Source organism: Heterodontus francisci, chromosome 19 (assembly GCF_036365525.1).
Source record: "Heterodontus francisci isolate sHetFra1 chromosome 19, sHetFra1.hap1, whole genome shotgun sequence".
Taxonomy (NCBI): domain Eukaryota; kingdom Metazoa; phylum Chordata; class Chondrichthyes; order Heterodontiformes; family Heterodontidae; genus Heterodontus; species Heterodontus francisci.
In genome coordinates, this window is record NC_090389.1 from 58,919,035 (window position 1) to 58,932,924 (window position 13,890).

General features: G+C 43.4%; 1 protein-coding gene across 1 annotated transcript in view; it reads right to left on the reverse strand.

Moving 5' to 3' along the window:
• cacna2d3a (calcium channel, voltage-dependent, alpha 2/delta subunit 3a) overlaps positions 1 to 13,890 on the reverse strand; it is a 705,663-nt gene that overhangs the window by 672,668 nt on the left and 19,105 nt on the right. The gene's annotated exons all lie outside the window — the stretch shown is intronic.

Genomic DNA, 13,890 nt, shown 5'->3' on the forward strand with positions numbered 1-13,890 from the left:
ACTCGAGAAGCACAAGACCATCCAGAGCAAAGCAGCCCGCTTGATTGGCATCCCATCCACCACCTTAAATATTCATTCCCTCCATCACCGGTGCACTGTGGTTGCAGTTTATACATCTACAAGATGCATTACAGCAACTCACCATGGTTTCTTTGACAGCACATTCCAAACCCATGACCTCTGACGCCTAGAAGAATGCATGGCAACACCAGCAACTGCTGGTTCCCCTCCAAGCCACACACCATCCTGCCTTGGAACTATATCACCAATACTTCATTGTCGCTGGGTCAAAAATTGTGGAACTTCTTTCTTAGCAGCACTGTGGGTGTAACCGCATCATATGGATTGCAATGGTTCAAGAAGGCAGCTCACCATCACCTTCTCAATGGCAATTAGGGATGGACAATAAATACTGGCCTTGCCAGTGACACCCACATCCCACAAATGGAAAAAGGTACCCACATCCTTACCAGCAACTCAAATTCTAAACAAACTGTTACGCCAATGTATTTTGTTGAATGATAATTTTCTTTGGTCCACTGACTGGAGATCTGAATTTATTTTTTTGAAGAAATTTAAAAAGAACATTTAAACCAACGACTGCTGGAAGCTTAAGATGATCACCTAGTTAGCTACACACTATCTTACATCGCAAAGGATTATGAGGAGGGAGACGAAATGTCTGTGCATTTCCCAGCAAGAACCAAGACCCAGGAAGATTGTTCATTTAGGTAAGCACAGAAATACTGCTAACCGCTATGCTTGACTGACTGAATGACTGTCAAGTGACAAGCCCCTCCCCATCTGTAGTTTTTAAACTGGTATTTTTTTCTGTAGCAGAGGAGAAGCAATTGGACTCTGGCATGATAGACTCTAAGTAGGGGTCCCTTTCTCTCCATTCCAGCTTGAAAGCTTTCAAATCCTGCTTGTTGACTGACCACCTTTGCATACCTGGTTGCAATCCAAAACCCCGTTGGAGGAAATCATCCTATCTCCAAGAGACTCACTGAACCAGTCATCTAGCTCTTCAAACTAAAACCTCAGGACCACTGAATTCAGCTAGAAGCCAGCCGAATCACCAAACTCGACAGACTGTATACCTTTTTTATGGCCTCTAACTCAGCTAATCCACCTTTCCCCACTCTGTAACCTATTTGTGTGTGTGTGTGTGTGTGTGTGTGTGTGTGTGTGTGTGAGAGAGAGAGAGAGTGAAAGTTGGTGTTTTGTTTATTATTCTATTAATTCGGTTTAGGTACAATAAAGTTAACCTCTTTCTTTGTTAACTCAAGAAAATCTGTCCGATTGTTTCTTATTATGATCATGGCAAGTAATCAAACACCTACTGAATTGGCCAGTACATCCACTTTATGAAAGAATTAAACCTGTTGTGGTCAAACAAGGAGAGGGAAAAGAGGGAAGCCCTTCAACCCCTGCTCACTTGACCATAACAAAACCAATTCAGTGCCCCTATCTCACAGCTTCTGAGATTGCAATAGGAAATCTGAGCCAATAAACTAGCGATAACCCAAAGTTTCACATTCAATAGTAGTAGCTTTATTAGACAGCTAGCCCTAATACCTGCTGGAGGTCCTATCTCTATAGTTTTTCCGTGGAAGAGAAATGTCCTGAGAAATTGGTGAGAAAGTGCATGCAAAACAATGCCAAAACCAACCACAAAGAATATAGACGAATACAGTTAATATCTCTAATGCTTCAGGAGCTGCTATTTGCAACAAATATTACCAGCAAACATAATTAGGACATAATGAATATCCCAGAAATTACAGAAAATTGGACAGCAGGACTCATTGTACCTTTTTTTTTTAACCAACCTGACTGCTATAAACAGACAAAATGCAACAGTTCCAGAAGGATGCAATTTTAATTAAAATGTAGAAACTGAAAATGAACTAAGATGAACGGATCTAGGAACACCAAGCTGCCAGTTACTCAGATTATGGTTTCCTCTTCACAGTGTAGCCTAAATTGCTCAATACCAGTAGCAATGCTTTAAATGAGCAGATAACAACTTGGCTACTTCAAATTAACCAGAATTGGACAAGCTCTTATTGATATGCTACAATCTGATAAAGAGAAGTATTTGCAATGTCACATAACATGCCTCTCAAGGATAAATAGTCAGTTATGAAGAAGGGGCACTGACCTGAAACGTTAACTCTGCTTCTCGCTCCACAGATGCTGCCAGACCTGCTGAGTATTTCCAGCATTTCTTGTTTTTATTTCAGATTTCCAGCATCTGCAGTATTTTGCTTTTATTTTAGTGCTTACAAAGTAGAAATAATTAACAAAAGCCCAACCTGTCCACAGAAGCTGCCCCTGGTGGACACCAAGACTCCCATTTATAATGAATAAAGTCTATTATCCTGGTCATAGAGAGGAAAATTACATCAAGGTTGACAACTCCAGGTATAAATCTCCATTTGGTATGCAGAACAGGGTGTTGGCCTCATTTGATGAAAATACCGGAAGTGCATGAATCTCTGCTGATTTCACAAATACTTGCAAATTGCAGTACACTATACCCAGACCAAACAAATAAGCACCTTAAAGTTAAAATCAGAAATTCAATCTCCTCTCATTTTTGAGAAGTGAAAGCAGAAATAGTTATGGGCTCTTCCCTTTCATCCCTGTCAGGCAGACATGTAGACAGAAGAATAATTCTTTCAGCACTATAACAGATTTTCTTCTACCACTGAATTCCTCCTGCTTGCAGATGAAAAAAATACTGCAAGTTCTTATTGTCCCTGTCAAGGGCACCTGAAAGTAGCAGTGTCCATTTGTTTAGCTGTAAGAATTGAGCGTATTAATGATATGTACTGGAGCTCAGAGCTGTAGTCCCAGAATTGACCATGCGAGCAATCAGGCAATCCAACAATTACTACAGTGCGACAGTGTAAAAATTATTGCCAGCTAGCTATTTGGTACCCAATTATGATATTGGCGTTAGTATCAGTAGTGTTTGCAACATAACATGTCTCTCAAGGATAAATAGTCAGTTCTGAAGAAGGGTCACTGACCTGAAATGTTAACTCTGCTTCTCTCTCCACAGATGCTGCCAGACCTGCTGAGTATTTCCAGCATTTCTTGTTTTTATTTCAGATTTCCAGCATCTGCAGTATTTTGCTTTTATATGAATATAATTCCTGATATTCTTCCATTCATTGATCAAACCAAATGCCACAAAATAATTATAATATTCTCTTTCAGTCAGGGCATCATGATTGCTGTACCCTTCATGTAGGACTGAGCATGGATATTTAAGAGACATAGGAATTTTCAAGTACCTCCAGAGACCAATCTAATTGAAAACACTTTGATGAAAATTATTCTATTCAGCATCACCTGACAACATTACAATCATTTAAACAATAAGCTAATTCAAATGAGGGAGGCTGTCATACAGATCACTCAGAAGGAATAGCAAAATCAATTGGCATGATTACTTGGAATTCTCTTGCAACATGTTCCATTCATACAGTGTGCTATTAATGAGCACAAGAACCTCTTTCTTACATTCCTTCCATTATCACATGCTTTGGTTCTGTAGTTAACAAGTTCCTCAAATTCAAAAAGCACCTATCAAATTAGCACTTCAATTTGTATTTCGCAAAGAAACAGACCAAAGAACAAATCTATTTCAATGTGCTGGATAAATTCAGAGGCTTAGTTATTTCCACAGTTACAGTATATATAAAGCAAAATATATAACATTCCACTTGTGTTGGAATGAACATATTCTTTGTGATGTACGGGCCAAACTCATATCACCTTATCAAAAAGACCTCGGGTGAGAAATTCATTCACTGCAGCCCCACTGCAGACTGACCTTGCTTTCCCAGGGCTGGCAGCACATGGTGTTCATCGCTGATATGGGTGCATGCAGCTGCAACCCTGCATGCGTCTCAACATGTGGAAATGGTGCTTTCCTGACATCACACAACCCAACCAGCTGTGACACCAGGATACCAAAATAGGTCAATGCAGCTGCAAGGACCTCCGTTGTTCAGAAATGATAAAAGAAGCAAGAAGCAGTAAGATGGGCCCTGCAGTACCGTTATTTAAAGGGCCAGACACCCTGATTGTAGGTAAGTAAAATTTATGGAACTTTTTCTCCTGAAAAACGTCTGAAAGTTCTCTGGACTGTTTTTGGAAGTATTTTGGTGCATTTGCCAGCGGGCAATGCTGCATCCTCACAGGGATGGCAGAGGATTAGGTGACCTGTCCACACAAACGTTGCAACATACATGGGAGCAGCAGTTGTAGTGCCTCTGGATCTGCAGCATGACAGGGAGATGGAACAAAGGCTGTGTAGAAGGCAAATGCCACACTATGCCCTCTGCCAATTTAGAGCCAGACTCCTCCCTGCTCCTTGACAATGACAGGAGGCTGTCTGCAGGTCAGCCAATACACCCACCATCTCAGTGAGCAAGACCATTCAACGCTCTCCTACATTCCGCTCCATCGAGGTCCTCATGTGTGTCCTCTGCAGCAGTGCTCATCTGCCACCTCACCCTCCAGTGAACATGCAAATGTATCATCCTTTACTCCTGGCGTAGCTGCAGCCCACTTGTGCCCAGTGACTCACTATGATCTGATCCCAACTCTATGCTCAACTCCAAGGTAAGTGCAGTGCCTGCATCTGAGTTGGTGATTGCAAGTCTCACATCAAGTGGTGGGGCTTCTTCGTCAGTGCTGTGTTGTTGGTCTTTCCCTCCTTGGGCTGGGGAGGCAGCAGTTCTTGGGTGCCCGAAAGCAGGAACTCAGAAGCAAAGGTTTGTGTTATGGAAGTGGTGTAGGGTACGAAGCAAGAGGTCTATGGTTACACCATCAGCAGTTTGCTCATCATGTCACATAGCAGGATGAGAGTGAGCTGGGAGTTGAGACGGCCATAAGGCAGTAAGATGCCATCATCTTCAATGTTCTCAGTGATATCAGATGCTGCAGGTCCCGTTGCAGCCGGCCCCATGATACATAGAACCATCTCCTTTGTATGACTCAGGAGATGCAGGCGTCCTTGTCCCCTGCTGGCTGTACTCTTCCCCCTTTTATTGTGTGCCATCTTGTCCTGCAAGAAAGAGGGCTGAATGTCAGTGACTGTGAAGCATCTGTTTAGATGATATGCCTGCCATAACTGAATAACTGGAGGTATGTGGAGGCAGCAAGAGGTGGGTTTAAGGATAGCAGAATTTGTTGGTGTATCAGGATGAGATGGAGTATCTGGATGTTAGGTGTGAGCCCTGAATGCCAGGGAGTGCTGCTAGGTTAGTGATGTGGGTGTGGTACATTGGGCAGTGGTTGGTGTTTTGTGGGTAGGAGATGTGATGTGAACATGCATTCACTGACCTTAAGCACCTGAGTGAGGTCATTAGACCTCTTGTAGCACTGCTGTCTGGTCCTCGGGTCCAAACTCCAGGAGTTGACCTTCCTGGCCACCTGCTTCCACTCCCTTGAGTGTGGTCTTTGAGGGTCTCTTGGCCCCCTGCGGACCCACCTGCCCATCTGCACCACTAATGCCTCCATCTATCAGCTTGTTCATTTTTCAAGAATTTCCATTGCACTAATCTTTTTTACCACCTTCCCTTTAAGAGGCAGCCTGCCTTTAAGACAAAAACAGGCTGACCGAACCATGTGATCAGCAAACAATATTGCTGGCACCACCTGCTGTGTGCAAAGCTCCCCAGCAGCGTTGCAAAGAAAAATCAGCACCGGAGGCCCAGGAACTTCGGCCAGTCATGCAGATGAGATGATAGACCAAGTTAGTGTCACCTCCCAGAACCGTGACAGGGTTCCCCTTGTCCTCACTTTTCATCCCACCAGCCTCCATATCCAAAGGATCATCCTCCGCCATTTTCGCCACCTCCAGGGTGATGCCACTACCAGTCGCATCTTCCCCTCCCTTCCCATCAGCATTCCGAAGGGATCGTTCCCTCCGCGACACCCTGGTCCACTCCTCCATTACCCCCACCACCTCGTCCCCGTCCCAGGGCACCTTCCCCTGCAATCGCAGGAGGTGTAATACCTGCCCATTTACCTCCTCTCTCCTCACTATCCCAGGCCCCAAACACTCCTTTCAGGTGAAGCAGCGATTTACTTGTACTTCTTTCAATGTAGTATACTGTATTCGCTGCTCACAGTGTGGTCTCCTCTACATTGGGGAGACCAAGCGCAGACTGGGTGACCGCTTTGCGGAACATCTCCGCTCAGTCCGCAAGCAGGACCCTGAGCTTCCGGTTGCTTGCCATTTCAACACTCCCCCCTGCTCTCATGCTCACATCTCTGTCCTGGGATTGCTGCAGTGTTCCAGTGAACATCAATGCAAGCTCGAGGAACAGCATCTCATCTACCGATTAGGCACACTACAGCCTGCCGGACTGAACATTGAGTTCAATAATTTCAGAGCATGACAGCCCCCCATTTTACTTTCATTTTTAGTTATTTTTTCTTCCTTTTTTTTACATTCCTTTTTACATTTTTTACAATCTTTTTTTGCATTTATTTCATTTCATCTTAGTTTGTTCAGTTTGCTTACCCACTGTTTTTTTCAGGTTGTTTTTCTTCAGGTTTGCACTTGCTGCTGTTCAATATTCAGTGTATTCACACCTAATCTTTACTAATGCTTTATCTTTCAACACACCATTAACATATTGTTTGCCTTTGCTCCGTGACCTTTTGGTCAGCTATGTGGCCTGGTCCAATCTGCACCTTCTCCTTTGTTATCTCTTGCCCCACCCCCACCTCACTTGTTTATAATCTGTGACTTTTCTAATATTTGTCAGTTCCGAAGAAGGGTCACTGACCCGAAACGTTAACTCTGCTTCTCTTTCCACAGATGCTGCCAGACCTGCTGAGTGACTCCAGCATTTCTTGTTTTAGTGTCTTACCCAGCTTCATTAGAACGGGTGCAGGCATGCCACAGATAGTGGCCCCGCAGCCCAGAAAGCAGGGTAATTGAATTTTGAGCCCCTCTTCTCTGCTTATCACCCAATAGCTTTTGCCCCATTCTTTCTGGATCAGAGAAGCAACATCAGCACTGTCTTCTATGCAGAATTAGAACCGATTACATTGCTTCCAAACACAGAATTCTAAATTGCATGTAAATGCAAATGAGACATCAACTTTGTTTCAAGAGGATGGCAAAGGATTCCTTGTGCAAAGTATTGATTTTGTCCTTATTCCAAACGTACAATAAAAAGACAATTAGTTGCTCTTTTTACTGGTAGAGAGAATTTGATGAAGAATAACTAATCACAGGAAAGGCTGCTGGTGGGTCACTTCAATTAAGATTAAGAATTGATTAATTTAAATATAGCACAGCAATAAATTACAAAATCCTTTACACACCTTTTACTCCCCTATTGGTTTAACTGCTATTGGAATTTTAATATGTATTCCCAAGAGATATGTGTTGCTTAAACTCCAAGGCCTAGAAATTCCATTAAACCAAATATGGGCACAAGGGAGGGAGCACATGCACTGCACGTGCCTGCTGTTAGTGTTATCCCAGACAGAATGTCATATTCGTGCTGCCTGCTCATTATCATGTCAGATGTACAGCCAGCATTACCCACACTATTCATTGGCTGCATGCTAAAAAGGTAGGTGCAGCCTGGCTGCAAAAGAAAGGAGACGCTTATGAACCGAGAAGTGGCTCCAGCAAGCACCAAAAAGGCACCAGATTTTCTTCTGCTGGGGTGGAGACCCTGGTGCAGGTAGTAGACTGGAGCATTGAGATCTTCTTCTGCCCGGGACGACAAAAAGCCCTCCAGGCAACAACTCCTTTGCCAGTGGGAAGAAGTCCTTAGACAGTCAATGCCAGGAGTCTAGCTCCAAAAGCATAATGCCATGCCGCAAAAAGTTCAATGATCTAGCCAGATTTGTCAAGGTAAGAATATTGCTCACACCACCACCACCTCCAGCCTCAATACTCACAACATATAATGTCTGCCTGCACACACTCTCCCTCATTGAAGACAATCTGCTGGCAATCATAGGCAGGGGCTGAGCCATTGTCATGGCAACTGGCAACACTGGAAGAGATGTTGCACAGGTTTTCTCCACAATTCTTTATCCCTTATAATTTCTATCTCACCTTATACATGCTGTGTGACAACCTGCAGATAATTACACCAGCAACTTTTCTCCCCCTGCTCTCTTTGCACTAAAACGTAACCCTTGCCCCGCTCTTTCAAATACTTGCACCATGTGTATTTTAGAGGCCATGCTGGAGCAGGGGTAGTCTTCTCATGGTGACTTAATGGGCACAAGTGCACAGGAGCTAGGGTGGGGGATATGATGCCATATGTGCCAGCTTGCCAGAAGGTGGGATTGCATACTAACTCTGCTGCAGTAGGTTCTGATGCTGACTTCCAGGGCCCTGCCTACCGAAGCAGGCTGCTCGGCATATAACAAGTAATATCAATTAATATGGGAATAGTAGCATAGTGAGAATGTTACTGAACTAGTAAGCCAGAGGCCTGGACTAATGCTCCAGAGACATGAGTTCAAATCCCACCACGGCAGCTGGTGGAATTTAAATTTAATTAATAAATAAACCCAGAACTAAAAGCTAGTCTCAGTAATGGTGACTATGAAACTACTGTTTTGTTGTAAAAACCCATCTGGTTCACTAATGTCTTTTAGGGAAGGAAATCTGCTGACCTTACCTGGTCGGCCGACATGTAACTTCAGACTCACAGCAATGTGGTTGACTCTTAACTGCCCTTTGAAATTGACACAACAGAGAGGCTTTCTTGACAAAGTGCTATAGAAAAGTCAAAAAAGAATAAAACCGAATGGACCTCCCGGCATCAACCAAGGCACCAGAAATGATAAAGGTCAGTCAACCCTGCAAAGTCCTCCTCACTAACAGCTTGGACTTGTGCCAAATTTGGGAGAGCTGTCGCACAGTTTAGTCAAGCAACAGCCTGACATAGTCATACTCACCAAATCAGATCTTACAGCCAACATCCCAGATTCCTCCCTCGCCATCCCTGGGTATGTCCTGTCCTACTGGTAGGACAGACCCACCAGAGGTGGTGCCACAGTGGTATATGGAGTACAAGAACCTGAAAGGGTTAATGTTGGAGACAGAGAGAAACCCCAACACCCCCCCCCCCCATCCCCGCTGTAGTGATGAAGATGTAACAGTCACATGGTTATGGACTTTGGAAAAAGAGAGTAGCAGCACGAAGGATGCTAGCTAGAGAGGTTTGAGGAGATTATAAATAGAGATGTGTAAATAACAAAAGAGTTATTAGTTTATCTTATACAGACGCCGAGACTTTATCAAGAACGCCCTAAGTACCCTACCACTACTACGAAAACAACAACACACAAGATGGGGGCACCAGAACGACCAGGAAGTACTGAGAACACCTTACCTCGTGAAGCAGCACCAAGAGAACAGCAGATCTCGTCGGGAGACTGCAACAAGCTCCAGAGCTGCTCTGTAGCTGAAGATGCGGACAGTCGCTGAGACAGTCGTGCAGGCATTCGGACGGCACCACAGCAGCATGGTGTTCTGCAACGAAACATCAAGGTCCAGCGATCGGGTTCCAAGTCACAGTGCCAGCTGACAGTCCAGGATCAGGTAAGAGATTTTTATTTTTTTTAAAAAGGGGCCATTATTGAATACCGACGCACTGGATTGAAAAAAGTTGAAGCGAGGTCAATCTCAAGCAAAATGGCAAGTCGGGAGGAGTCGGCAGTCAATACTCAACCAGACCACAGAGAGAAAGTGGGGCAACTCCCAGAAAGCGTGGGAAACCCCCAGAAAAAGCATGAACACCTCCATTAAAGCCAATACAAATTAAAAAGTAAGGGGAACACCCTAAACAGCTTAACAAAGCCAAGAAAATAGAATGGATTTGAAATTCAGAATGCCTGAAAGATTCCATGATCAGGAAGGACCCTATCAGGTACAAAATTGGACCTTATGGAGAAAAAGATTCCTACGATTTCGGATAGCTTCCCAGCTGCACTCTATTTCAGAAGCAGAACAAGTTATACTCTATATGGGTGCAATTGTGGATGATGTGATTGTGAGGCAAGGGATAAACGAGGCATCTGATAAATTTAAAGATGTGCTACAAGGCTTCAACAAATATTTCAATTTACGCAGTAACAAAATTCTGGAGAGAGCAAAATTTAACAAGCGAGTACAGAAGATAGGTGAATCCATAGATTCTTTTATAAATGATCTGTACAGATTGGCTGAGGGATGTGACTATGGAGCATTGAAGGAGGAACTGAGCAGGGACCGAATAGCTGTCGGAATTGCTGATGAGCCTTCATCAGATCTCTCGCAGCCGAAAAATGACCTTACACTCGAGAAGGCAATTCAGATTATATGACAGGTGGAAGTCTGAATACAAAACAGAGCCATTCTGCAGGCAGAAGAGAAGCCTTGGATTACACAAAATCTGTACAGTTCTTGAAGCCAAAGACGGAGAAGCAATCTATAGAGAAGAAGACACACACACATGAGAAAGTGCATGACACCAGGAAACCATGCCAGTGCTGTGGAACCAGGAAGGGCCACAGATGGGCTCAGTGTCCTCCTAGTAAAGCGTAATGTTTCAACTGTAAAAAGATTGGCTACTACGGGAAAATGTGCCAGAGCAAGACCTCTTTGCTCAAAATCACAAAGCAAAAGATTTCCTAGGAGAAATTAATGACCCAGATCAAGGATTTTGGACAGCGGACATTTATGTAGATGGACAACTAACGAATTTCAAATTGGACACAGGTGCTAGTGTCACAGTTCTGTCAGACCAAGAGCCATGGTTGATGAAACATTGCCTGCAACCAGTGGACACACAGTTGCATGGTCCAGGCAGGACCTAAGATCCAACTCAAAGTGAACGGTAAGTTTCAAGCAACTCTCCAGTATAGAGGGAGACAAATTATGGAAACCCTACATGTCTTGCAAAACCAAGCATTTTCTCTCCTGAGCAGAAAAGCGTGCTTAGACATGCATCTGATCAAGAAGATTGATGAAGTCAAACAGCCATAGGTAAACAGTCGCTTTCAAGCAGAATATCCAAAACTTTTCACAGGTCTCAGAAGACTCAAGACAGAGTATAGAATCAGACTTAAGGACAATGCCAGGCCAGTGTGTATCTTCACACCAAGAAAGATACCTCACCTGTTGATATGCCAAGTTCAAGAGCACTTGGAAGAGGCGGTTCAGAGGAGGTTTACTAGATTGATACCTGGAATGAGCGGGTTGTCTTATGAGGAAAGGTTGGACAGACTGGGCTTGTTTTCACTGGATTTTAGAAGACTGAGGGAGGCTTGATTGAAGTTTATAAGATCCTGAAGAGTCTTGACAAGGTGGATGTGGAAAGGATGTTTTCTCTTGTGGGTGAGCCCAGAACTAGGGAGCACGGTTTTAAAATTAGTGGTTGCCCTTTGAGGACAGAGATGAGGAGAGCTTTTTTCTCTCAGAGGGTCATGCGACTTTGGAACTCTCTGCCTCAGAAAGTGGTGGAAGTGGAGTTATTGAATACTTTTAAGACAGAGGTAGATAGATTCTTGTTAGGCAAGGGAATCAAAGGTTATTGGGAGTAGATGTGAGTGTGGAATTCGAAATGCAAACAGATCAGCCATGATCTTACTGAATGGCCGAGCAGGCTCGAGGGGCTGAATGGCCTACCTCTGCTCCTAATTTGTATGTTCGTATGTCCAGGATGGGAGTCATTACTCCTGTTACGACACCAACAGAATGGTGTTCAGCCATGGTTCCTGTCCCGAAACAAAATGGTACTCTTTGTAACTGTGTGGATTTAATGCAGCTTAACAAAGCAGTGGCACGCGAGATTCACCCAATGTCCACAGTGGCTGACAACTTGGCAAAATTGTCTCAGAGCATCATGTTTACCAAACTCGACCCCAATAGTGCATTTTGGCAGCTACCCTTAGATGAGACCTCAAGATTACTAATGACATAACACCATTCGGGAGGTTTTGTTTCAATTGGTTACCATTTGGAATAACTTCTGTACCAGAGATCTTCCAAAGGTCTATGTCTAACATCTTAGAAGGGCTCAAAGGAGTTACTTGTCACATGGATGACATTCTCTTACATGGGCAGACAGTAGAGGAACATGACCAAAGAGTTCCAGCAGTTCAACAAAGACTTCAAGAAGCAGAGCTAACACTGAGTGAGAAGTGCGAATTCTCCAAGACATCAATCCATTTCTTGGGACACATAGTAAGCCGTAAAGATATAATGGCAGACCCACAGAAGACACGAGCCATTACAGAATTCCCTACTCCTTCTTCCGTTCAGCAGCTCCAAAGATTCCTAGGAATGGTGAATCAGTTAGCCACATTTATACCTCATTTAGTGCAGGTAATAGAACCTCTAAGACAACTTCTCAAAAAAGATCAAGCGTGGTTTTGGAGTTCACATCAAGAACAAGCATTCCAGACGATTAAAGAAATGCTCATATCACTGGATTTCCTGGCACACTATAACCCTACACTACCAACAATAGCTGCAGGTGTCTCCTCCACAGAGTTAAGGGCAGTCCTTTTCCAGGAGCAACCTGATGGTTCTCGCAGACCAATATGCTACATATCTAGAGCTTTGTCCGAGACAGGTGCAAGGTATGTGGTAATTGAAAAAAAAAAGCATTTACCGTCACATGGGCATGTGAGGAATTTTCTGATTATATCGTTGAATTGAGAGTTGTCATCGAGACAGACTATAAATCTTTAGTATCTTTGTTGTATGAAAAGGAGATCGCAAAAATGTCTCCAAGAATCGAAAGATTTTGTTTAAGATTGATGAGATACACATTTGAGACCATATATGTCCAGAGGAAAATGCAAACGTCTGCTGATGTGCTATCAAGAGCAATGGTAGACCATCCAACACAACAAGAGGTGAATTTTGTGCATGAAATAGAGTCAGATGCGGTATACTGCACAAAAACTGGTCAACAAGCACACAGAAACTGCAAGAAATTCGTCATGCCCAAAAAAGCAATGAAGCATGTATTCATGTAAGACAGTATTGCACACAAGAGTGGCCACAACAACGTCCCAGTGGGAAGACAATGAAAACTTTCTACGAATATAGAAAATACTTCACAATCATAGATAATTTGTTAGGTTATAATGACAGACTAGTCATTTCCAGTTCACTTAGATGGGATATCCTGGATTATCTACATCAAAGCCATATGGGAATAACAAATCGCAAAGCAACGGCACAGTAATCAGTGTGGTGGTCAGGAATATCCAAAGACATCGAAAATTTGATCCAGAACTGTCCGAACTGGCAATACAAAGACCAGAACAACGTGAACCTCTTTTAACTACTCAATTTCTGACCAGACCTTGGCAACGTCTAGGTATGGATTTATTCATGTTCAACGGAAAGTCCTATATAAACATCATTGATTACTTCTCAAGGTGAATAGAAGTGAGAAGGTTATATTCAACAATAACAGAAGCAGTTCTGAGTTCTACAAGACATCTTTGTGACCCATGGTATCCCTGATGAAGTACTGTCAGACAACAGACCACAGTTTGCGAATGAATGTTTCACACAGTTCGTGACAAGAATGGGATTTCAACATCTCACAAGTTCACCACAGTAGCCACAGTCAAATACTGAAGTGGAAAGAGCTGCAAGAACCATAAAGTTCTTATTGAAGAAGAAAGAAGATCTTCCAACTTCATTTCTAATTTATTGACCTATACCGGTGATGTGTGGACTATCACCTGCAGAGTTATTGATGGGCAGGAAGATAAGAACACTGTGTTGCCTAAAAAATTGCTTCCAGTAATGCATGTCCGGGACTATGAGACAGTAAGTGACCGGGAAAACTCATATAGAAGGCAACAAACTCGAAATTA